Source organism: Cornus florida, unplaced genomic scaffold (genome assembly GCF_030987335.1).
Source record: "Cornus florida cultivar Cherokee Brave unplaced genomic scaffold, ASM3098733v1 CherokeeBrave_3.0.0_Hap2_Chr02, whole genome shotgun sequence".
NCBI classification, from domain to species: domain Eukaryota; kingdom Viridiplantae; phylum Streptophyta; class Magnoliopsida; order Cornales; family Cornaceae; genus Cornus; species Cornus florida.
Genome location: NW_026775572.1, coordinates 92,860,173 through 92,886,542, shown reverse-complemented (window position 1 = coordinate 92,886,542; position 26,370 = coordinate 92,860,173). Strand labels below are relative to the sequence as shown.

The following is a 26,370-nucleotide window of genomic DNA, read 5'->3' as shown; positions in this document are numbered from 1 at the left end:
TCCTTCCACTGCCCACAACCATCTCTCTCCTCTTTAAACCCATCAACAATATAGCCATCCCTATTGCACAACCGACCACCACCATCCCTGTCGCAAAATTGCCACCACCGTCCCCACACATAATCACACACTTTAGGGTATTCCATTGTGTTTACCCTAACATAATTTTAATTATAATTTTATTTTATGTGTCTATTGAATTGATAAATTTTTTTAAAAAAACTACATGCATAAGGAAATAATATATATATATATATATATATATAAGACACACTTAACCATTTTCTAACCCTAGAGAGAGAGAGAGAGAGGCGAGGAAATGGGTAGGGGGGTTATATGCACATATGGATGAGGGGTAAAATGGGAATCAAAAGGGTAAACTAGGGTTTTCATATTTAATTTTTGTCAAAAAGTGGTCAGAGGGGCTTATTTGCATCTTTTTTTAATTTTATGAATTAATATGCACATTTTTAAAAAGTTGGAACTAGTTTTGCACAAACCTATATATCTGTTCTTTTTTCACTTAACCCAAACTTAAATGGGACGGAGATGGTTGCCCCAAGCCTACTATGTGACTGTTTCTAGTTGTGAAAGTTTAATGTGTGAATTTTTCTTAACACTATTTGTATGAATTCTGAAGATAGTATCTTAAAATAATAGTATAATAAAACATGGTGATGAAAAAGGGCGAGTTTTTAAAGATGGCTTTTCTAATATTTGACAATTTGACATGGAAGAAGAGATGGACAGATGAAATTGCTGAGGTGTGGAAACTGGAAACTGGAAAGGCAGTGTATGTGGACGAGGTTGTGAAATTTTGGGCTTTGTGTACTCTAGGCCCAAATGAAAATCAAAGGCCACCTATATTGTGAAGCCCAGTCCTTAGAATACTTCAGGCCCGATCCGTGGAACAGTAAGATAACTCAGTCGACCTTCCGATGATGGAGCTCGATCTCGATGCGTTCACAAGTGGCGGCGGTGACAACGAAGACGAGGAACACCACCTCCTCAACGACGATGATGGCATTCCTCACCGCACTGAGGATGACATACTCAACAAATCCTCCTCCGATGATGATGATTCATCTTCTTCACCGTCATATCGCTCTCACCTTCTACGCCCCCGCTTCCCATCAGATTCTCGCTCCTCTGTCTCAGTCATGGTATGTAGTCCTAAAACCCTATCATCCGATGATTCTCGAGTTGTTGATGAAAGCACTCGTTTAACTTCCTCCTCACAAATACACCAGTCAGTTAGTCGAGAAAGGGAAATGTTAGGCTTCTTATAACCTAATACCTGTAATCCTTATCATTTACCTCTACTTTCTCTGATCAATAGGTGTTGGTTTTATCTGATCCCTTTTGTTTCTAATTAGTTAGATAGGATATGATTCTCTGAGGAATCAAGTATGAATAAATGGAGGGCTGTAAGCCAAGGTTTGGGATCAATTTTGAAGTAATAAGATTGTTCTTTGTGGGAAGACGACCCAGAAAATTCGTCTAACCTGTTTGATTAGCTTGACTCTACCATTTGGTATCAGAGATAGGACAATCATGGGAAAGAAGGCTGGGCAATCTCAGGAGTTACCGAGTGTCGAATCTGACCTCCAACTTCACAAAGAGGAAACAGCTGCACACTTCAACGAAATCCAGAACTCCCTCCAACAATTAACCAAGCAGCAACCAGAGTTCTAGAGAGTGATGGTGGACGAATTTCGTCAGTTACGAGTAGCTCCAAAACATAATTTAAAATCTTAAAAATTTGGTTGTCACATTAATCAAAACTGAAACAATTAAGGACAACTTACCCCATTTAATGACTGAGGGTGAGCAAAAGCGAGAAAGATAGATCGAAGTTTGATGGAAGAATCTAGGGGGACAACTTACCTCGTTTAATGACTATTTGGTTAGGAGGAAGTAAATTGAATTCTTTGGATGTGAGAATATAATGTATACTACTGTGTTTTATTGATGGGGGCATATTAGGCCTAAAAATTTGGGGCTGTCTTAGTTGAACTCCCCTCCCCACCCTAACTATCCTATTGCAAAGTATAAAACGGGAACAAATAAATAAATAAAAGATATTATATGATTCAATCACTAAGGCCTATATCTACGGCATAAAAAGTTTAAAGGGTTACATCACTTTTATCATACTCTCTCAATTCATGCACAATACAATGGTGGATGCTCATTTATATAGGAGAATAAATAATGAGAATGGAAAGAATTAGAAAATAAGAAACAAGGTGGATTTTTCTCCATTGATTCCTCTAGTAATACCAAATCTTCAATAATAGGAAATAACATAAATTACTGAAAGATTTTCTTCCACTGATTCCTCTATTGAATCTTCAATATTCCTCCTCAAATTGGTGCATGAGTGCCCAACTTGCCATTGAGATGATGAGTAACAACAAGTGTGAATGATGAAGAGAGAAGAGAGAAGATGAAGAACAATGCTACCGAATACACCGATAGCCCAAACAAGTTAACAAAAAACTGTCGGAGACCGACAAAGGCAAGGACAATGCTACCAAACACATCGGCAGCCCAAACAAGGTGATAAAAATTGTTGGAGACATGACAAAGACGAAGACAATGCTACTGAACACACCAGCAGCCTAAATAAGTCAATAAAAATTACCGGAGACATGGCATGTAACGACCCAAACTCGGGGGTCCGAATCGCTAACTGGGTCCTAACCCGACCCGAAAACACACATGCGTAAAATGGTCTACATGACCCGTACCCGATATTAGAAGTCTTAATGAAGTCTTAAAAGTCAATTTTAACCATTTTTTTTTATCGTTTAAGAATGAGAAAATCAACCCCAATTACTATTTGGGTCACTTATGCTACGTTTGGTGTGCATGAATGAAATGGAATGTAATGTCCATTCCAACCATTCATTTGTTTGGTGTGCAAGAATGAAATGGAATGACCATTTCAGGGAATGAAAATCCATTCCATTACTAAACCTATGGAATGACCATTCCATTCCATAGTAAGATTAAAGTTTTTTTGTAATATTCCCAATAAGCCCTTTATCACATTCTAATAAGGTAAAATCTTTCACATTCTATTTTTCACATTTGTTAAGATTCTTTATTAGACGTGGTAAAAGTGTACTCTTTCACCTTCCTTCTCTTTTGAATATATCCAGAACTGCCATTGATAAAAAGTTGCTAGACCTTTAACCAAATTGAAGGTATTAATCTTTTTTTTTTTTTTTTTTTTTTTTTTTTTTTTTTTTTTTTTTGATAAGTATGTATTAATCTCTTTATCTTCTGAGTATATCACTTTTTTATTTATATTTATATTTATTTTTATTTATTTATTTTTTGTATCTTTGTGTTGAAACGTTTGTGTGATTTCTCCATCTTTCTCTCGTCTAATATTTACGTATGAAGTAATGATTATATAAAATAAAAATTAATAATCACATAAAATAAAAATTAATAATCATCTCGAGCCAAAAGTGGACTTATTTGACTTTTTGACTTTGTCAAGTTCATTAAAAATAATATTTTATTTTATTTTAAGATTTTTCTTTATTTTTTTCAATGACAGTATTGGGCATCTTATAATATTCAATAATTCATCGTTAGAATTAAAAAGAAATGTAAGCCAATGAAAATGGCATTTTTGAGATAAATCATTCCATTTCAAATTTAATAATAGTCAACCAAACAATAGAATGGTAATAATCATTTCATTCCATAACGATTCACCGTGTCACACCAAACATTAAAATGGTAATACTCATTCCATTACATTCTTATTCTCATTCCATTTCAAGTTGCATTTCATTCCATTCCTGCACACCAAACATAGCCTTAGGGTTATAAGGGTAAATCGGTCTTTTTGGACCCACAAAATGAGTTTCGGAACCACACAATGAGTTTTAGAACCAATGAAAAAAGTAAAAAATAACAATGCCTAACCCCTAACTACGATCGCTTGTGGGGTGTCCTACGAGCGCTCATAGGACACCCACAGGCATCCCCATGCGTGGGCAGTGGCACGCTGCATGCAGCCCTAGTGTCGGACGAGCGCTTGTCCTTATGCTACGAGCGCTTGTTCAGCCCATGTGATGCCCGAATTTCAAAGAACTCAGTGCATCAACGAGTAACCCGGAAATTAACCCAATAACGGATTCCAAATGCGGAAGAAATAAAAAGAGAAGAGTTCTCTAAATGATATCCTCTCTAGAGATGGATATCACCTCTAAGACACCAAAGTGACTTCCCGTGAAGTCACGAGACTAAAAAAGAAACAAATGTGGAAGCTAGGTTTTTAACGGACAAGGTAATGAACTAGGGGTAAAATGGTCATTTCAAATAGAAATGGATGCTACAGTGCATACCATTAGATAGATAATGAAAAATTAATAAACTTAGACTCAAAAATCACCTGATTTGGAGTTAGAACGAAGAAGATATGAAGTCTCAAAGTTTTACAAAAAAATGTCAAATTGTGCCCAGATGCGATCGATCGCACTGTAGGTGCGATCGGTCACAAATCACAAATGATGAAGGCCAAGTTTTGGTTCCAGGTGTGATCAGTCACACTTTGGGTGCGATCGGTCGCGAATTTTGCAAACAGTCAAAAATACAAAAAAAAAAAAATTGCAAGTTACAACCTTAAACGTTTACGGTCAAATTTACAATGCTTTATAAGAGTTCACATCCACTATACATCAATACAAGAATAACAAAATAGGCTCTCATCAACCCTAACTATGCATACGAGGGTTCTTCATCAACCACGTCTCCGTCATTACCTGAAAAATGTTAAAAGAAGGGGTGAGCACGGAGGTTCGATAGAAGATGCCTAAGGCACCAACTTTGGACTCTCTTAAGCCACACATCACACATTCGGGCTGAAAGAAGATCGGGATCATAGCGCTCACTAATGAGTATTGCATCTTTAGAATTGTAACCTTCCCATGGCATTTAAGCTACTAATATATTTTTCCCCAAAGTGCCAACTGTAGCGGCACCATCCGCTAAAATTTGTTCCCTTTAAATGCATTTACCCCGCTAAACCCAAGGTTTTTGATGCATACAAGTATTTTTGTTGGAACGTTGATGTGAACCAATATCTATCTAGATCTATTAGAATTTTGTTTAAATGAATAAAAATGAATGAAATAGGCTGCAAAAATAGAATACGGATTTATATCCATATAATTTTGATATTACAATGGGTTGCCCGAGATTCAAACCCGGAACTAGTCGGATGGAGTAGATTGTTAAATGGAACAAGTAAAAACCCCTCCCAGCTCCTCCGAACAGTCCAATTCGGCCCTTTCAATGAACAATTTACAAATTGCAAACAATACCATACAATATATTTGAGCATGCATGCAAGCGCACATATAGAGTCTTCTCATAGTTCTAGTAATTACAGATATCAGAGGAGAGAGAAAGTGAGATAAGGATGAGAGAAGTTTTTATTTATGTATCTTTTTTTCAGATCTGAGAAGAAGGAAATTTTTAGAATGAACTTACCCAAGTTGCCTTTGCCGTTGGCCCATTGCCAGTGGTGTCGCCGATGACTGCAGGAGAAGAAGAGGGTAAGAGACAAAGTCGCTAAAATGGTGGCATATGTTTGATAAGAACCTGCGTCTTTTATCAACAGTGGCTTATATAGAAAACATGAAGCAAAAATGTCACTGAACGCGCCCTTAATAGTTTATTACCATTATTTGCATGAGAAAATGGTTGGAAATGAGCTTGTTTTCTTATACATTACCACACACGGTTAACCAAGTTGTAGAACTTTTGAATCATTGAAAAACAAGCTAATGGTCTGATCTCGACCCCTTAGCTTGCGGGAATGTGATAAACACAAGATGTAACTGATTTATGATTAAAGCCGTGAGAGTAGTATGTTTTCTTTATTGAGTAATTAACCCATGATCAAAGTCATGAAAGTAATTCTTCTTGATTTAGCAGATTATTAAGATTTGGGTTGTAAAACTTAGATGTAACTATTCGCAAGCGCACAAATTTTTGCAGACAGGGCTTATTTGTAAGGGTGTCGTTGCCAATGGACTTGTGTTAATAGTTGGCAACAGATTTCTCAAATTCTAAATTAACTTGAAAATAGGATAACCAAATTTTGATGATTTATTCTAGATGAACTAAGTAGAAAAATAAAAAGCAATAATTAAAATTAATAGAGAAAATAAGAGAAAGGAAACTAAATGCATGATTTCACTACTAACGTCACACCACTAGTAAATTGTATCAATTTATTGGAGATATACAAAACATGCATAAGGAATTAATCATGGCTACAAACACATATTAATTCATCTAGAAGATAATATAAATTAAAGCTAAGTATGGATTATTTTCGATTAGCATAAATCATTTACCTAACTATTTTACTCTAGGTTGTAGTTTGGTCTATCTTTTCTAGGCATAATCCATCAAATCCCTAATATTATATTCAAAGAAAAACCATTGCATAACCATCTCATTCATAGCTACACGAATTGAATGAGTTGTGTTGAATCACAAGATTCAAATATTTAAGACAAGATTGAAAAAATACTTTGTAATTGAATTAAAACTTTAAAATCGATTTTTATTGAAAAGTCAAGTAAAAATTCTATAGGTTACACAATCATGCATGAATAATAATTATTCTCCAATAAATAAATACAATCAAACCAGTGGTGCTAAGCTAAGGCTACATCACAACCCTAACAAAGCTTTTAGCTGAGCATGACTGGAATGGATTTCTTCATGGTTGAGGAAGACATCTTCACCACCATGGATTGATCCCTTCTTTCTTCTGAATGCTTATCCCCTGGTCTCAGCCTCAAGCTCCTCTCTATATGATCACAATGTTGTAGAGAACTCCCTTTAAATAAGAGAAGATCAGCCTCAAAGTTCCTTTTTCCATATAGAAGATATATATGGAAAATCTGCTAAACAAGGACTTTAAAATTCGTACAGACTTCCAGTCCAGTTTTGACAACGTAAAGTTTTACGAAATCCTCGTGAAATACAAAATTGTAGATCTTCGAATTTCCTTATAACTAGCGCAAGAATTAAACTGTTTTGACACTCGAGGAGAGAGATATAGACAGAATACTAAAACGAGTTCAAGTTACTAACTTTGGAGAAAGTTTCCTAGTTGGAGAATGATTCTTCCTTTTCTTCTTGTTTTCATTCTCATCAACTTGTGACTTTTCTTGGACTCTTTTTTTAATTCTAATTAGACTCGGATTTTCATTATTGCTTGGTCCCACGGATGTGGTCTTCTATCCTTTTGAATATCACCTTTTAATGCCCGAAATCACCGGTTTTGACTGATATTGCAATTAAAGCTCTGAAATAAATAAAAATAATAAAACAATATAAAATTACAAATAAAACTACTATTAAGAAAATAAAACATACAAATTAAGGAACTAAAATGTATAACATTCAGCGTCTAACAATTTGTAATTGTGGAGGAAAAAAAACTCCCTCCAATAAAAAGCGCACACGTCATCACTACACATATCTACATTCCAAGGACATGTAAGGCCCATCATGCTCAAGCCCAAATTGAGGGTATTTTTAGCCCAAGACCATTGTTATTTGTCCTCCAACCTCCATCAAGGCCGAATCAAGAGGTCATCAGCCCAACTTGTTAATATTTAACATTCGGTCCGTTACTCAAGCCCAGCCGGATCAAAGTATGTTCAGCCCAGTTATTCAAGAATGCATAAGTCCTACCAGTTGAAGGATTTACCGTAGAAGGAAAATTCTGAGATAGGAAGTTCTGTACAAGGCAAGTTCTATGTATGGAAAATTAGATAATGGAAAGAACTCTATTAGTAAAGAATGTTTATATAGAAAGAATTGGAGGGCAAGCAACGCGAGTCCTACCATAATTTTACAATCTTTTATATATAAATAGAGGCTTAGACCTCCAATAAAGGGATCAAGCAATTCTACGCTTCGACATATATTGTTCTTTTTTATTTTTACTATTGATTGAGTGAGTTGTTTTATTTTTCTTAATCATTATTGGTTGAGCGAAATTCTGCACCTACACTTTGGCGCCGTCTGTGGGAATCGTATAAAAATATACCCCCACTTGTTCTTCAAATCAAATCCTTAGTCGTATCTGGAATGTCAAACGGAGAGTCAGCAATGAATCAACAGATAGAATTGATGTAAAAGATGCGAGAGGAGTTCTTGCACCAATTTGAGACACTCCGGCAAGCAAACGATACGAGTGTCGCCCAGATAGCTGCGCTTCAACAGCAAACTCATACGCTGCACACGGCAATGGCCAGGCTAATGCCACAACCACCACCAGGCGATGCCGCAGCGCCACCCCCCACCCAGAATTTACCTCCAGTTCACGAGCCTCCGGCCAACGGGACACCACCCAATGGGGCTCGACCTAATGAGGTTCAGCAAAAGCAAGGGACGAGGTCCGAGGCGGTTGCTTCGGATAATCTCCCGCGTCGCACATAGGACGAACAGGCCGAGTCCAGCCATAGGCTTACGGTATGGTCCAATGGCGTTCCAGATGGCGCACACGTACAAGATGCCTTCGACGAAAAGAAGCTATTAAGAGTTCAGACACCAGCCGAGATGGCTAGAGAGCACAAGAACTCCTTGGTCAAGACCCCCTTTACTGACGATGTGTACCTTGTGGAGAGACCAAGGAAGTTCACTATGCCATACTTTACCCAGTTCGATGGGGCAGGAGACCCCTCTCGGCATCTCGATCATTATGCGCAAAAGATGGCACTGGACGATCATAACGATCCGTGGATGTGTGAGGTTTTTCCTACCAGTTTAACCGGAGCAGCGTTAGAATGGTTCAGGAATAGGCCGCACAAGTCTATCCCTGATTATGAGACCTTGTGCACTATGTTCTTAGCCCAGTATTGCGGAAATAAGAAGCAGAAGAAAAGTATAGCCAGCCTTTTCACCATAAGGCAAAGAAAGGGAGAAACTCTGCAAGATTTCTTATCCAGGTTTAACATGGAAGCCTCGGAGATAGCAGATTGCCACCCTGCCACGGCAATCGAAACATTTAAGTTGGTAATGATCCAGGGAACCAAGTTTCACACATCCTTGATCAAATTTTCCCCCCGGATATGCAGACTTTGAACGTTAGGGCACAAATCTATATTCGGTTGGAGGAAAACGTAGCCCACCGCGCACAACACGCTACCCTCGTCACAGTGGAAAACAAGTCTCGAGAGAAAGCTGCAAGCGCAAGGATGCAGAAGGTACCTCATTCCACCACACAAGTCACCCAAACGCCTGAGAAGAGGCAAAGGACAGAGGACAGGCTTACCTCTCTCCGCACTACCTTAGCGCGCCTATTCCAAGAGAATAAAACGAGGTTCGCAACTCCTCAGCCCATGAAACAACCCTTGGAACAGAGGGACAAAAGCAAACATTGTGCCTACCATAGAGACTATGGGCATACCACCAATGACTACAGGTCCCTTCAGCGACAGGTAGAAAGCATGATAGCGAGAGGAGAGTTGGGGGAGTATCTCACCACGAAGGAGTACGCAAAACCTCGGGAGGATAACCCTCGACGGGTAGAGGGCGGTCAGGTAAAGGTTATCCATGCCATACACGGAAGGTCAGAGGATGATGAAAAGTCTGAAGAGTTGTACAGATCCAGGCTGAGAGAGGCTCATAAGTTACGAAGATTGTCTTCGGTAAACACGGTTGTACCAGGCAGCATCAACATTGGATTCGGTAACAATGATCTGTCTAGAGTCCAGCGTCCGCATGAGGACCCCTTGGTCATTAGCCTCCTAGTAGCGAATTATATGATCAGGAGGGTGCTGATAGATCCGGGAAGTAGCGCCAACATCATTACAAAAGCAGCCTTCGATCAGCTGGGGGTCTCACCATCGTCCATCAGGCCAACTTCTTGCCCCCTAATGGGGTTTGATGGTTCTAAGGTGAATCCGCTTGGGGTGATCGATCTATCCGTTACTGCAGCAAAGAGGACTCTGAAAGAGAACTTTATAGTGACGGAAATTCATCCATCTTATAACCTCATTATGGGGAGAGGTTGGATCCATCGTATGAACGGAGTCCCTTCTACCCTTCATCAAGTAATGAGGTGTTTATCCCCAGATGGTAGGGAGGTCATCGACCTCTGCAGAGACCAGGTTGCTGCAAAAGAATGTTACATGCTAACGCTACATGAAGCAAAGAAGGCGTCGAAATCACCTCAGTTAGAGGCGAATCCCAAAGACGCAATCAAATAGCAGTTACAGTATCCTCTGCCCAAGTATCTCAAGGCAGAGGAAAAAGCCGAGGCTGAAGCACCTACCGAGGAATCCCTCGAAGCTATAGATGTAGTCCTCGGAGACCCTCAGAAAGTCACCTACATTGGCTCATCTTGCACAGCCGAAGAGAAGGAAGCATTGATCAGGGTCATTCGGTGCAATTCGGATGTCTTTGCCTGGGATCACTCGGACATGGTAGGGATCGATCCTACGGTCTCATGCCATAGTTTGAGGGTTAACCCAGAATTGAGGCCAGTCAAGCAGAGGCACCGACGGTTCGCACCTGAACGGAATCGCATAATAGCTGAGGAAGTAAATAAACTATTACAAGCAGGATTCATTCGAGAGGTGCAATACCCACAATGGCTCTCAAATGTAGTAGTCGTTCAAAAGAAGAATAGGAAATGGAGGGTATGCGTAGATTATACCAACCTTAACAAAGCTTGCCCAAAAGATAGCTTCCCTCTACCCAAGATTGATCAAATGGTGGATGCTACGACAGGTTATGAGAGGCTCACATTCCTCGATGCATACTCCGGCTATAATCAGATTCCCATGAATCCTGAAGATGAGGAGAAAACCGCTTTCATCACAGAGATGGGCACTTACTGCTACAGAGTGATGCCCTTCGGTCTAAAGAATGCCGAAGCCACCTACCAGCGACTTGTCAATAAAATCTTCAATAATCTACTGGGGAATACAGTTGAAGCCTATATCGATGACATGGTGGTCAAAAGTATACGGAAAGAGGATCACCCGAAGCACCTCTAGGAGGTCTTTGATACTCTCAAGAGGTACAATATGAAGCTGAACCCCACCAAGTGCTCCTTCGCCGTCTCTTCAGGACAGTTCCTCGGGCATATTGTAAATAAAAGAGAGATAGAAGTAAGCCCAGCTTAGGCAAAGGCACTCATACAGAACCAAGAGCCAAAAACCCGCAGGGAAGTGCAAGTTCTAACCGGCCGAATTGCAGCTCTCAGCCAATTCATATCCCGATTATCTGATAAGTATAAACCTTTCTTTGATGCTATTCGATCCAGAAACAAAGATATGTGGGGACCTCAGCAGCAGGAAGATCTCAATCAATTGAAAAGCTACATGACAAAACCCCCAATCCTTTCTGCTCTAACGCCCGGAGACACTCTCATCCTGTACTTGGCAGTATCACCTGTAGCAACAAGCGCAGTGTTGATCAAAGAAGGAGGTAAGGTTCAGCGCCCAATCTTTTACACAAGCAAAACGATGACAGATGCCGAGACTCGGTACAGCAAGACGGAAAAGGTAATCCTGGCGTTAATTTATGCCAAGAGGAAACTTCGACATTACTTCGAATCTCACAGCATAGTGGTACTTACAAATCACCCTATACGGGCTATCCTAGCTAAACCAAACTTGTCTGGTCGAATTACAAAATGGGCTATTGAACTTAGCTCTTTTGATATCACCTATGCACCAAAGGTATCTCACAAGGGACAGTCAGTAGCGGATTTCCTACTGGAGTATGAGGATCAATCTGAGGAGTCGACACTTCAAAAGCCGTACTGAGAGTTACGGGTTGATGGCTCTTCCAACTAGAAAAGGGCAGGGGCCGGGATTGATATCACAACACCCGAGAGCACCAAGTTGCAGCAGTCAATTTGGCTAGATTTCCCAGCCACTAATAACGAGGCCGAGTATGAGACGTTACTTGCCGGACTTCGGCTAGCTAAACAGCTGCAGGTACGGTGCTTAAAAGTTTTTAGTGACTCACAGCTTGTGATTAATCAAGTGATAAGGCACTATTATCCCAAGGAGGAACGTATGAAGTCATACAAAGATGCTGTAGAGAATGCCATCCGGGAGTTCGATCAAATCGAATTCCATTAGGTACCACGAGATGAAAATGCCGAAGCAGATCGATTGGCCGCAGCCGCATCATCTTCAGACGAAGAGTTGATTCGGCTTGTTCCAATCGATGTCCTCGAAGAACCTAGCATTAATCCCCAGCAAGAGGTGATGGTGATCCCGGAAGTTCCACGCGAGCCATGCTGGATTGATCCAATCGAGGCCTACCTCAAGGAGGGAGTTCTCCCAAATCAAAAAGCTGAGGCAAGGAAGCTTAGGCTTACCGCGGCTAAATACTCAATCATCAATAACCAGTTATACCGAAGGTCATTCTCCGGTCCTTATCTCAAGTGTTTAACCCTTACTGAGGCTCTCACAATTCTAAAACAAATTCATGAAGGAGATTGTGGAAATCACTCGGGAGGAAGATCCCTTGCACACAAAATTCTAACCCAAGGCTATTTTTGGCTATACCTGGCTTGGAATGCCGAAGAATACTCAAGAAGATGTGACAAGTGTCAGCGCCATGGTCCAATAAAGCATTAACCTGCCGAAGGTTTGCACGCCATGGCTAATCCATGGCCGTTCGCCCAATGGGGGATTGATGTAGTAGGACCATTACCCAAAACTGTGGAAAAAAAGGAGCATGTGCTTCTGGCTACAGATTACTTCACCAAGTGGGTGGAAGCTGAAGCCTTCTCTAGCGTCACCCACGAAGAAGTAAAGCATTTCATTTGGAGCAACATTATTTGCCGGTTTGGGGTACCAAAAGTCATCGTAATGGACAATGGTAAGAACCTCGATAACAGAAGTACAAGAAAGTTCTTTAACGAACATGGAATCCTGCAAAAATTGGCTGCAGTTAGTCATCCACAAGGCAATGGGCAAGCTGAAATAACTAATCGCACGATATTTGGGTGCTTAAAGAAGAAATTGGAGAAATTGAAGACAAAATGGTACGAGAATCTCCCTCAAGTGCTCTGGGCCTATCGAACCACTCCAAGACGACCCACGGGAGAAAGCCCATTTGTTATGGCGTATGGATCCGAAGCTGTCATTCCTACCGAGTCCATAATTCCAACCCTTCGGACATCCTTGGTACTGGAAGGGAACAATGAGCAACAACTCGAACATAGCCTTGATCTTGTGGACGAAATGAGAGATGCAGCAGCAATTCGGCTCGCGGCATACCAACAGCAGGTGTGTAACAGTTATAACAAACGCGTCAGATTCAGGAGCTTTGTGGTAGGCGATTGGGTTTTGAAGCAAGAGACAGCTCATGTAAAGAAACTGGAACCTAATTGGACCGGACCCTACAGGGTTACCGAAGTAGTGAGGAAAGGAGCATATCGTTTGGCCGAAGCTGGCGGACGTCCCATTGCGCGTCCTTGGAACGCAATACACCTTAAAAGGTATTTCCATTAGTTAAGTTTGTCAATTTTGCTACAAATTCTTCACAAATAAGGCTGAGTATGTCCACAGTCAGCCAAACTTTTCTTTATTTTGCTTCTATATTCAGTACAAGTCTACTCTATTTATTTCTTTCTATAAAAATGGGGGCCATACTACTCTATGATTATGCAACTTTTATGCATGCGTCGCATTAGGCAATTTTTATGCATGCCAAGTCGCACTATGCAATTTTTATGCAATTAGAAGCAAGCTGCTAAAAAGCATTCGTCACAATGATTTTTAAGGAAAAAAAAAACATGAGTTATGGCCTATGCTTAAAACTTTATATCCCACATCGACAAAAAAGTATGTGCTACATTCTGTTATATATGGGAATATTCAAATAGTTAATTACGGTGTAAGGAGGGCCCACTGGTACTTAAGGCTGTCAAGCTCGATACCAGAGGCATTCCTTACACCGACCTTTTTGACAAAATTTAGTCTATATCCCACATCGGATAGAAATAGAAAAGAAATGCGGTTCATATATGCATGGTCTACAACATTTGGTTGCCAAGAAGGGAGTATCAGTGGAGGAGGAAAGTCTCCAAAGTCAACAAATAGGAAACTTCACAGCCACTGTTACTCGCTTTTTTGGCCTCTTATCATTTTTGAATCCTCAGCCTCATGATAAGTTGTTTGAGAAAAAATATAAACAAACTTCCCCTCAGGCTCAGCGCCGGGGAGTAGTTCATTCGCCTCGGACCTTGAGTGTCCGGCTCGGCAAAACCTCCCCTCTGGTTCAGCGCCGGGGAGTAATTCATTTCACCTCCCCTCAGGCTCAGCGCCGGGGAGTAGTTCATTCGCCTCGGACCTTGAGTGTCCGGCTCGGCAAAACCTCCCTTCTGGCTCAGCGCCGGGGAGTAATTCATTTAACCTCCCCTCAGGCTCAGCGCCGGGGAGTAGTTCATTCGCCTCGGACCCTAGGTGTCTGGCTCGGCAAAAATTCCGCCTCGGACCCTAAGTGTTCGGCTCGGCAAAAATCTCGCCTCGGACCCTAAGTGTTCGGCTCGGCAAAAATCTCGCCTCGGACCCTAAGTGTCCGGCTCGGCAAAACCTCCCCTCCGGCTCCGCGCCAGGGAGTGTTTAATTCGCCTCGGATCCTAAGTGTCCGAGACAGCTTCGGACCCTAAGTGTCCTATTCAGCACTATTCCTCCACACTCAGTGCCGAGGAATAATTCGCTTCAGACCTCTGGTGCCCGGATCAGAACTCTTTCCTCTGGACTCCAAGTGTTTAATACCCTGTGGATGTAGATATATCATAAGTTCATCATGATCCACCCCACATCAGGAACACACGAGAAGGAAAGAGTATGTATACGTCTACTGCAGGCAAGTCAAAGGCAAGGAGAGTTCACTTAACAGTTAGATCATTGTCCATATGAATCATCATGAGATATCAATTAAACTGTTAAAATGATCTCCTTCTTCCTACCATCCTTGCTTTTTCTCGGATAGCATAAATCCGAAGCATAAAGACAATGTGTTTTGTTTGTCATAAAAACATTACCAGTCAGAAAAATATGAACAGTATCAAAAGCATACAGCAAAAATAAATCAGGTATTGAAAGCCTAAAATAAAAATTATATTTATTATCCCAAACATACTGTCAATAAAAACAAAATACATGGTTCTACTTCCTCTTCGGATCGAAGGGAGTAGATTCAAAAGCATCCACTACAGTAGGATTTGGGGTAGGAGGAATTGAAGTCGCAGGGGCAGAAGAGTTAGGAGTACCCTTCAGGTGCGCCTTCACCATCTCGACAAAGCGGATTTCAGCTTCCAAAGCCTCTGGCCCTTCATCATATGGGAAGTGCACCCCCACCTGCTTGTCAAAAGCGTCCGGATCCATCGTCCTAGGGCCTGAGCCCTGATTATAGCCAGACCAGAACGCTTTAGCACTAGCCAGGTGTGCCAGACAGGAGTAGCGCCCCTGCATTTGCTTCCCCGCCTTGAAGCAAGTAGTAAGAGCCTCGGTCAGGCGTTGAATTTCGGCCTGAAGAGAATCCACCTTAGCCTCAGAGGCAGCCAACTGCCTCTTATACACATCCTTGGCTTCAGTAGCTATCTTCAGATTGGTAGAGGTAGTGGTGGCTCTCTTCTCTGCATTGTCAAGATCCTTTTCCAGTTTCTTGATGGAGAGGGATTGGGCTTCAGCAGTGGCGCAGAGGGCCATGGTGTGGTATAGACTCTGTATAACAGAGGAACAAATATGAGCATAAATGGAAACATAAGCAAGCAAGAGTAACATAATTCTGAAGGAGCAATGCGAACCTCTATGGCCCGGACCGGGGCAGAGGGGAGTAGTTGTTCCAACCCCAGTTGGCTGATGGCTTCCTCGTCCTTTGGGAGCCACATCCCTCGGGCCACAGCCAGTGCAGCTGAAGGGTCTGTGATCACAGAATCCCCTGAATGCAGGACTGACTTGTCAGCCCTGGTGAAGGAAGGAGTCCAAGGAGCCTCAGTTTCAGCCAGAACAAATGCCCTGACTTCATCTTCAGGTTCGGCCTCTCCAGCCTTTTTCCCTCTGCTTTTAGAAGGGACCTTGCCCTTGCCAGAGGATGGGGGGTTGAGGCGAGATTTCTTCATTGGTGGTTCCTCAGCCTCCACCTCACCCTCAGTAGATCTAATAACGAAGGGTTGGGCATCTTCGGGTTTCTTTTTTAAAGCCTCAGCCCTCCGTATCTCCTCCTCAGTCATGGGGAAACTGTCAAAGGATGGTAGAGACAGATCCATGAGGTCTGCAGCAACAGCACTGAAGACAATATCCTTGAGGTTTGAAGAAGTTAGCAGGTCCTCGATAGACGAGGGGTCACTCCAGACTCGTTCCTCAAGAAAAGAAAGTCTGTTCCTTGCTGCGGAGGATGGGAATGTAGTTGAAAAAACACCAAGAAACTCATAAGTACGGCGAAACATTAAGACTTGGCAAGGAAAACAGCCAGAACACTTGGTATGAAGGGAGGTTAAGTATTCTATACCTAATTTCCCGAACTTACGCGGGATGGGGAGCGTAATTGATTAGGGCATGAACCATTTTCCTTTAACTATAACCATCCTTTCTTTCCACTTCTTCTCGGATGAAAGAAGGTTCATGCATATCCTCTGATGAAGGGGAGAGGTAAAAAAGAAGCGACCAGGTTCGGTCCCATGCTTAGATATATTGTAAGTAAGCAGAAGGTCGGCAAAGGTCAAATCCAGAGCCTCTAATTTTCGGCGCACCAACAGTGCTGAAAGGATACGAAAGAAATTAGGATTTACCTGAAGGGGGGCAAGACCTAACTTGTTGAAAACTAAATGATAGAAGGGATGAAGAGGGAACCGGAGGGCGTTAAGATGCCCTACCGAAAGAAGCAATTCACTCTCCTCAATTCCCTCGCCGGAGATAAAATCGGCACCCTCGGGATATTCTGCAATTTCTACTCCCTCAGGAATATCAAATTCTTCCATTACCGAAGCAATAGAGAACTTGATGCGGCGAATAGAGATGATTGCTTTCCTCTCTTCATGAGTAAGAACATTATTAGAGCCTGAGGTGGATGTCTCGGCTGGAAGGGGGGAAGTACCTAATTGATTCAACGAAAGACGATCTGTAGAAACCCTAGGAGGGGGAGCCCTAATGCGAACGGGGGAAGATGAAGGTGTGGATTCAGAATCCCCAATGTCTATACGTTCGGGAGTAAATGAAGTACTCATAATGAACGATTGAAGAGAAAGATGCAAAAAAAAACTAACCTGACAAGGCGATGGAATGAAGAACGCAGGAATGCAGCAAGGGCGAATGTAACTCTTACAGAATCTTATATGACGGAGTAATAATGAAAGACCTCGAACCGTTTCTGAAGCAAAGTAAAAAACCGGTTTCAATTCCCTCTTTAATGGGAGCCGTCACTCAATTAAAAATGAAATTTGGGGCAAAGTGTGGAGGGAAAAAAACTCCCTCCAATAAAAAGCGCACACGTCATCACTACACATATCTACATTCCAAGGACATGTAAGGCCCATCATGCTCAAGTCCAAATTGAGGGTATTTTTAGCCCAAGACCATTGCTATTTGTCCTCCAACCTCCATCAAGGCCGAATCAAGAGGTCATCAGTCCAACTTGTTAATATTTAACATTCGGTCCGTTACTCAAGCCCAGCCGGATCAAAGTATGTTCAGCCCAGTTATTCAAGAATGCATAAGTCCTACCAGTTGAAGGATTTACCGTAGAAGGAAAATTCTGAGACAGGAAGTTCTGTACAAGGCAAGTTCTATGTATGGAAAATTAGACAATGGAAAGAACTCTATTAGTAAAGAATGTTTATATAGAAAAAATTGGAGGGCAAGCAACGCGAGTCCTACCATAATTTTACAATTTTTTAAATAGAGGCTTAGACCTCCAATAAAAGGATCAAGCAATTCTACGCTTCGACATATATTGTTCTTGTTTATTTTTACTATTGATTGAGTGAGTTGTTTTATTTTTTTTAATCATTATTGATTGAGCGAAATTCTGCACCTACAGTAATTAATTTCTTTTAATATTTGACACCATATAAATGAAACGTGTGAGTCACTAAATTCGTTCAAAGGTTCCTTGTACGGTCGAGAAGACAAACATTGCTCAATTGTAAAAGTCATTAATTTAATGTTTCAAAGAAAGTCGATACTCACAACAATTGAAAAAAGAGAAAAATAACCATAATGGGATCCTACGTGGGCTTGCACTCTCGAAACAATGAGACACATAGAACTCATGCAATGGATTAGTTTAATCATCATATTGTCACAAACCTATGGAAGGAGCCTCAATTGAATGATGCTATTACCCAAGTCAAAGCCATTCACAAACATGCGTTTTCCAAACAATAAAGTTAATGTGTGGTCCGACTTGGTTAGAATCAGCCCAAGAGACAAACAATAGTAGCCGTAGAGATGCAATTTCAAAGCACCGTGGTCAATGCCTTCCGATTATAACTAATGTGGAAAGTTGGAGATTAGAGACTTTGTAAAACTGTATCTATATGTGAGTGTGTCTATATATATATGTAAAGCAAAGGACTTGCTATCAAGTCTAACACATTTTGGCAGAGAGAGAGAGATCAGCAACAAGAAAGAAGCTGCAGTGACAGAATCATATCCGATGAATGGTGGAGATGGCGCTTACAGCTACACCAAGAACTCCATGTATCAGATAGTAGATTAATTAGTATATGCTATATATATACATATAGTTCTATAAAGTATTCGGTGAATTTATAGAACTTTAGGTTTGATCCATGAGTCCATGGCCTAGTATGCACACATGCATTAGTGGCATCATATATGGGTCTTCTTCGTTCCTGCCACTCCTTGTGCGTCGCGGGTTTATCAAAGTTAATCGTGCATCCACTTCTAGGTGGATCAAGCAGAACCTCTCTTTCTTTTGTGTAGAAACAAAAATAAAAGCTAAGCATTGCCAAATGAGAAGTAATTTGTCAAATTTTCAAATCTTTGACCAATTTTAGGAGGTTTGGCTTTATGCCTTGAATAAGGAAAAAGTTACGTTTGACTCAAGTGGGTGGCTTATTGACACCAATAATTATGGTCACCGTTAAACCACAAAAGCAATCAAGAAAATGACATGGAAAAATAAACTATGCACCAAATAATAAATAAAGTTTTTAATAAAGGACATCCACACTTCATGAGGTTTGACAAAAAGACACTCAGATGAAACTTACTAGTTTTTTGAATAAAGATACCCCCTGAAGGTTCAAAAATGGACAAAGACATCCCTTTATATGAGAAATTGACCAAATTACCCTTTGACTATTTAGGAAACTTTTTTAGCTTTACAATTTAATAAATTGAACCAATCTACCTTCATGACCAATTTATGCATAAAAAAAAAGTAACAAAAAAAAAAATTGTTATTTACTTTATAAATGTCCCAACTTCTTAAAAATGTAGACGATTTTTTGATTCAATACATATATTTCAAATAAATTATATTTTGTTATTACTTCTTTTCTTTATTTTTTTATTTTAAAATTAAGATGCTTAATTCTTTCATCTAAAAAAATTAAACCAATCTCTTTTCCTTAAAAATAAAAAATATGGTACAAGTATAACTTTATACATCTTAATTATATATCAAATATTATGCATTTCCCAGCATAAAAGGGAAAAACTAATAATAATAAAACAAAGGGAAAAAAATAATAATAAAATAAAGGGAAAAATAAAAAATAAAGGCATGCATAAAGTTAAGATGCATAAAGTTATACTAGTACTTATTTTCTTTTATATTGGGAAATGCATAATATTTGATATATTAAGATGCATAAAGTTATACTGGTACCATATTTTTTATTTTTAAGGAAAAGAGATTGGTTTAATTTTTTTTTATGAAAGAATTAAGCATCTTAATTTAAAAATAAAAAAGAAAAAGAAAAGAAGTAATAACAAAATATAATTTATTTAAAATATATGTATTGAATCAAAAAATCATTTTAGACGTCCACATTTTTAAGAAGTTAGGACATTTAAAAAGTAAATAACAAAAAAATAAAAATAAAAAAAATAAAATAATGAGCAATATAAAGTTTTTTTTTATTTTTTTATGCATAAATTATTCATGAGGGTAGATTGGTCCAATTTATTAAATTGTAAAGTTAAAAAAGTCTCGCAAATGGTCAATGGGTAATTTGGTTAAATTTTCATATAAAGGGGTGTCTTTGTCCATTTTTGAACCTTCAAGGGGTGTCTTTGTCCAAAAAATAAGTAAGTTTCTTCTGAGTATTCTTTTACCAAACTTCAGAGAGTGTGACTGTACTTTACTCTAAAATTTTATATAGTTTGGGACCCTTACATTGAATTCCTTGCTCAAAATTCTAAGGCGGTGCTGCACATTCGCTTTCGAGGTGTGCTTTTGTGTTGCAGTAGTCATTTGTAAGATTAGTTCTGACGTGTGTGGTTCTTCTGGAATGAAGTAGTGGATATGCCTTTTGCATTGGTGTAGTGGTGATAGTTCTGATGGGTCAGGCTTTTGAGTACATTGGACTTTTAAGTATGACGTCCAATATAACTGACACCTTTTTCTGACTTAACAAGGCTCTGATCTTGGTTATAAGTGATTATAAGAGATGTTATTTAGGTTTGATTGGTTCCGTATTTGTCTTTGATGATGTTAAATTGTATTCTGGTTCCGTTTTTGGGTGGTGTTCTTGTATGTAGGTACCGTATAGCTTATTTTCTTGTCAGAATCTAAAAAGAAAAAGAAAAAATAGAACTCATATAATTAGGGCGCTTTGAACAACAATGATATACAATCGGTTATCATTATAAATCAAGTGGGAATATTTTTAAGATTTTCACAAAAAAAAAAAAATTAGGATATTTTTAAAATTTTCACAAAATGTGTAAGTAATTGTGTAAATAGAAAAAAAATCAGTGGAGACGGCTTCCTCTCTGCGGCTTTAATGGGCCCGCTGTGCCATGAAAGTCAAGAAACGAGATTACAAGTTGTCAATCCAACCATTTCTGTTTCTCCCATGAGTTTTTTTCAGATTAAATTTGATCAGATTGCTTTGACTTGATAGGACTCATTCTTGATGAGAATCCAATAATAAAAAAAATGAGCTGAGTTACATCGTCTCGGCCTAAAGATCATGTTTTTTACTCTGATGGAAAATGAGACTAACTTGGAAAGAAAATTGATTGTTTTATGATTTTTGTCTGTAGTCCAAACAAACTCATATTCTTCTAAATTTTGAAATTTAATAATTTTTAATAATTAAGTCCTTAAATTCATTAATACACTATTTCTGAATTTATAATGTCATAATTAACCTTTATACGACTTTAATTTTTTCTTACCTTCTTTACTTTATTTACTATTTTTGTTCCTTTTTATTTGTTTTTTTTTCCAAAGGTCTTCTTAAAAGAAAATAATTTATTCTATATCAATAATTTAATTTTTGATGGCCAAAAGAAATAATTTATTCCATAATTACTTTTTATTTTTATTTTTTACAATTGAAAAAGATATTTATTCAACAAAGTTAACTTTTTTTTTTTTTTTTTTTTTTTTTTTTTTTTTTTTTTTTTTTTCAGTCAAAAGAGATAACTTTTATTTTTTTGATAATTTTTTTGTTGTCCTGTCAAAAGAAATAATTTATTAGATAAAAATAACCCTTTTTTTTGGGGGGGGGGGGTGTCTTAACTTTTTCTTTTTTTATTTTTTTTTTCTCTTTTGGGGATCTTGACAAAAAAGATAATTTATTCAATAAATAATTTTTTTTTTTTTTTTTTTTTTTTTTCATGTCAAAAGAGATAATTTTTTTAATGGTTACTTTTTTTTTTTTTTTTTTGGTCTGGTCAAAAGAGTCAATTTATTCAACATAAATATTTATTTCTTGGTCCGGTAAAAAAGTATTTTTTTTAATTAATTTTTTGTCTAGTCAAAAGAGACCTAAAATAATATTAAAGATTAGAGATAATGAGAGGAAATCTAAAAGGATAGTTTTGTTATTTAAAAAGTAATAATTATTTACTTGTAAAGTTAGGGTTAAAATTGTTATTTTATTTAATTCTTTATTTTTAGAGAGAGTTGATTTTAGACTTATTTTTAGAGATTAGCTTATGTTGTAAGTTTCTTATGCTAATAGGATTTATTTTTTTTTTATTTATTTAATTTTTATTTTTTAATTTTTTTGATTTCTTTATGTTGTTAGGTTTTCTTGTAAATTTAGGTATAATTTTCCTTATATTGTTGAGTTCTCTCTCTTATAGTGCTAAGTTCATATCTTTCATTGCACTCTCTCCGTTCCAGCTTTTAGTCTCCTCTCGTGTCTAGGCCAAAAACTGAGTTACAATAGAGACTAGAACCCAGTCCACCACAAACCGAGTTACAATAGGCTAGAAGAGGGAAGCTCTGAAAAAAAAAAAAAAACAGGGTAGCAGCTCCAAAACAACAAAACACAACCAAAGATTTACATAATATTTTTTTGACTTAGAGTTCGTTTGACATAATTTTTGCTTCTACTTTTACGGCGAAGAAAAAAATAAGTAGAAGCGATCACTTCTATTTGATTTTATGTATTAGTATTTGGAATTATATTTTGGAAGAGCTTTTGATACTAAAAGAGTCTTAATTGTCTATTTGGCAAAATATTTGCTGAAGTTCTTATACTATCTAAATACAACAAAATGGAATTTTAACAAAGTATATATTTATCTAATTTCCAGAGCAATTTTATTCTCAATGGTTCTAATATAGAAGAGTTGGTATAGAAAAATAAATAGAAGAGTTGGGATATAAAATACACATTTAATGAACAATTATTTACTGAATGGACTAAATCAGTTTGTGGTTAGCTTGGTACTACTCTATGTTGTGTATGAGTGGTTGGTTGACAAACCTTGCAACCGGGCTCAATTGTTCATTATGTTTGTCCCAAATAATTTGGGCGTAAGAAAAATAACTTTTAAAATATAAATTCAACAATAATGCAACCAAATCACGTACACCAAATACTTAAAAAATCCTCCAGAAGGAAAAAGCAAAAAACCACGGGACAAACTCACCATCACAAGGAAAAATTACGGAAGGATTTTCACTCAATTTAAACACTCAATTTAAACACAGACTTGAGTAAATACAAGAACCCAAAAACTCAATACAGTGTCTCTCACCACTCTGTATCACCCTATATTTTTTTCTCTCCCAAATACCCAATATACAATGTTTTTCCCTCACACATTGCTCAACCTATCTGCTCAGCACTCTAGAGGTGTCAACAATACCCAGCGCCAGTAACGCATATGCTCACAACCCACCTCTAGAATACCACCCATATTTATACCCAACAGCTTCACCTCATTCATGTTACCACTGCACGTTAGCCGCAACAACATTAATTTGAACGCCACGTCCAAGAGACTATTCAAACTAATTCTCCATCATCATAATTGTTTTGATATTTTCTTCCCGTTGTCTTTCCTTTCTGAGTCCAGTTTCTCTTCGCTTAGTGTCGTCTCGAGTGTCTTGGAGTAATTTCCGAGACTCTTTTCTATGGATTGACAACTTCCTTTAAGGATCGAGTCGTTTCCACATTTTTCGTTTTTCGACACTATTCACTTTTTGTCCTTTTTCCTATTTCGTCCTTTTCCCTATTTTGTCTTTTCCCTGTTTGACACTTTGTTAGTGTAATCACATTTCTTGTGTTCGGAGTTGGTTTTTGACTTCATGTATCTCCATCTTGAGTGGTTTTCACGAAATACGTATATTTATTTTTGTAAGAAAGTACTCTAGTTGCTCCCGATGTCCATAGGGGCATGGATGCAAAGTTTTTTGAAATTATTTTATTTTCTTTGGGTGTTTTTCGTAAATATCTTTTGAAAATATTTTATTTCAGGGGTTTTTAAGAAAATATTTTTGGAAGATATTTTCATTCTGGGCCATTAGTGCAGTTTTCACTTTTTGGAGAGGCCATTGTGCAATTAATGAAAGTTATTGCTAAATGCCTTGTTTTGAGCCTGAATTCTCGTACGGGATTCATTTTCACTTTTCATCGAGTCGTGTACTCTTAGAAATTCCTTCTGGTCATTGTTTTCCAGCTTCAGGGTTTGTGGCCCCAGTTTGCGCCAAACTTGTTTTGGGCATACTTTCTGCTCGGGACTCGGTTTTCAACGCCGTTTCTTCCATTATTCATATTTTATTATTTTGAATCTTTTTCGTTCACAAAGTTTTGCCATTTGAGTGCGTCTGCTCAAATTTTACTTTTTCGGACCCGGCGGGGCCTGTTCGGGGCACTTTTTGAGATTTCTATAAAAGGGGGGTGAAATATTTCATTTTTCATCTTCTTCCCTCTTCATGCACGACCTGGAGCTCCCATGGCAGCCCAAGGGGTGCTGCCATCTTCTCTCTCCTTTTTTGGTTCACTTTTCCTTGATGGAAAGTCTTCGGCCTTAACGTTTGTTGTTCCCCTCGCCGTGCTCTACCTTTCGCCCTTATTAGAATTCAGTTTTGACCATTTCTTGAGTTTGGTTTTGAGGTCAAGTTATGATTTTGATGGGGCTTTCATGGGGGTTATGTTCACGGCGTTGTCCCCAACAAAACCTAGTAGTTTCGTCGGATTCGGAGCCGTTCCATTTTGATGGCTTTTGAGATTTTCATCTCAAATTGAGGTAGGGAATGTTTTAGGCTTTTGTGTGTGTTGTATTGAGTGTTTAGTATGATTATACAACTTATATATATATCTAGTATCAAATCTTAAAAGTTATTAATTTTTATTTCTTTGTATAAGATTTAAAATTCATGATGATATATAACTTTGATTTGAATTGTGGCATGCTAGAAAATCTAGTTTTAATATGTTTGTTAACATATATTAAATTGGGATTAATTAAATAAGAATTGCTCTTTTTAATTAATATTTGTCTTTTATGAAAGATTAAAGTGCATGGCCGTACCTTGCATGAAATTAAGTTGTAGTATGCTTCTAAATTAGGTTTTGGCATGTTGTTTAACATACTTTAATTTGAGAGCATTTGGACAAGTATGAAAATCTAGAGATTTTAATTAAAATGATTAATTAAAATCTAATTAAGGGTTCCGTTGGCCTAATTAAGTGTTTAGCTTGATATTTGTGATAACTATGACTTATGTACTAGCATATGTTAATTTGGAACCATTTAGAGTTGTTTTAGAATTGAGAGATTTAATTATCATGATATAATTAAATTCTACCTTATTACACCGTTGATTGAATCATGTAATTGACATTGATAATATGTTTAAGGCTTGATTTTAGGCTTATAATGGACTTATGAGTTTATGTTCCAATATTGAATTATATTGTTATAGCGTGTAACGAATCGCACACTGAAGATTCGACATGTAATGTTATTATAGTGCGTAACGAATCGCGCTGTGAAGATTCGACACTATCATCCTATAATAGTTGTGGATTTAGAGCATGTGTTGTGTGTTTACAACCTACTTGTGCATGAAGGTAGTTTCATGTACTATTTAATACGTATATAAGTTATTAACTTAATTATTTTGGAGTCTTGGGACATTGTTACTGTGATATGGCTAAAGTTCGGCTTTAGTGCGGGAGGTATGAGTTCTTCCCAATTGAGATAGTGCGCACTAGGGTGGTCTTCCCAGCAGGTTAATGCCCGGAATAACCAATTTGTTCTTGGTTTAGTCCGAGACGTGATGTCCAAGTCTTCCACTATTTGTTTTCGCATTCAATTCCAAGTTTGCAATCATGTTTATATTGTGACTTGTGGTTTTGGCTATTGGCGATTTGATGTTGTTAAGTACATCTATACTAAATTGTTATATTTAATTAATTTCACACTTTTAGATTTCTAGTGGATAACTTAGAGAATCTATGTCTTGATGTGTGGTATTAGATATTCAAATTATGCTAAATTGTTATATTTAGTTGATGTTGCATTTTAGACTTCAAGTTGATAACCTTGAGAACCACTATGTTGTTGCTTTGTGTAAGCATGCTCCTATGTTGTTGCTTTGTGTAAGCATGACCCTATGTTGTTAAAATTGCATAAATGAGGTGATTGATGCTAGAAATGATCTTAGGCAGCTAGGATGCTCTCTGAGTTTCACCTTGACATAGACGTTAGGTGGAATGAACCACAATAATTAAATCATGCAACTTGTAAAACTTTAGGTCGATGCATGCTCATTTCCTATGAGTAGCTTTATGTTACTCACCCCTACGATACTGGGGCATATTTCAGGTACAGGATACAAGATTGGAGATTGCAATTGCTTGGGTGATTTGCTGAGTTGAGCTTCTTTAGAAGCATT

At 38.2% G+C, this 26,370-nt stretch overlaps 1 pseudogene; it reads left to right on the top strand.

Annotated features, from left to right (window-relative positions):
* The first annotated feature begins 941 nt into the window (after positions 1-941).
* Positions 942-26,370, top strand: part of LOC132296544 (loganic acid O-methyltransferase-like) — a 38,215-nt pseudogene continuing 12,786 nt past the window's right edge.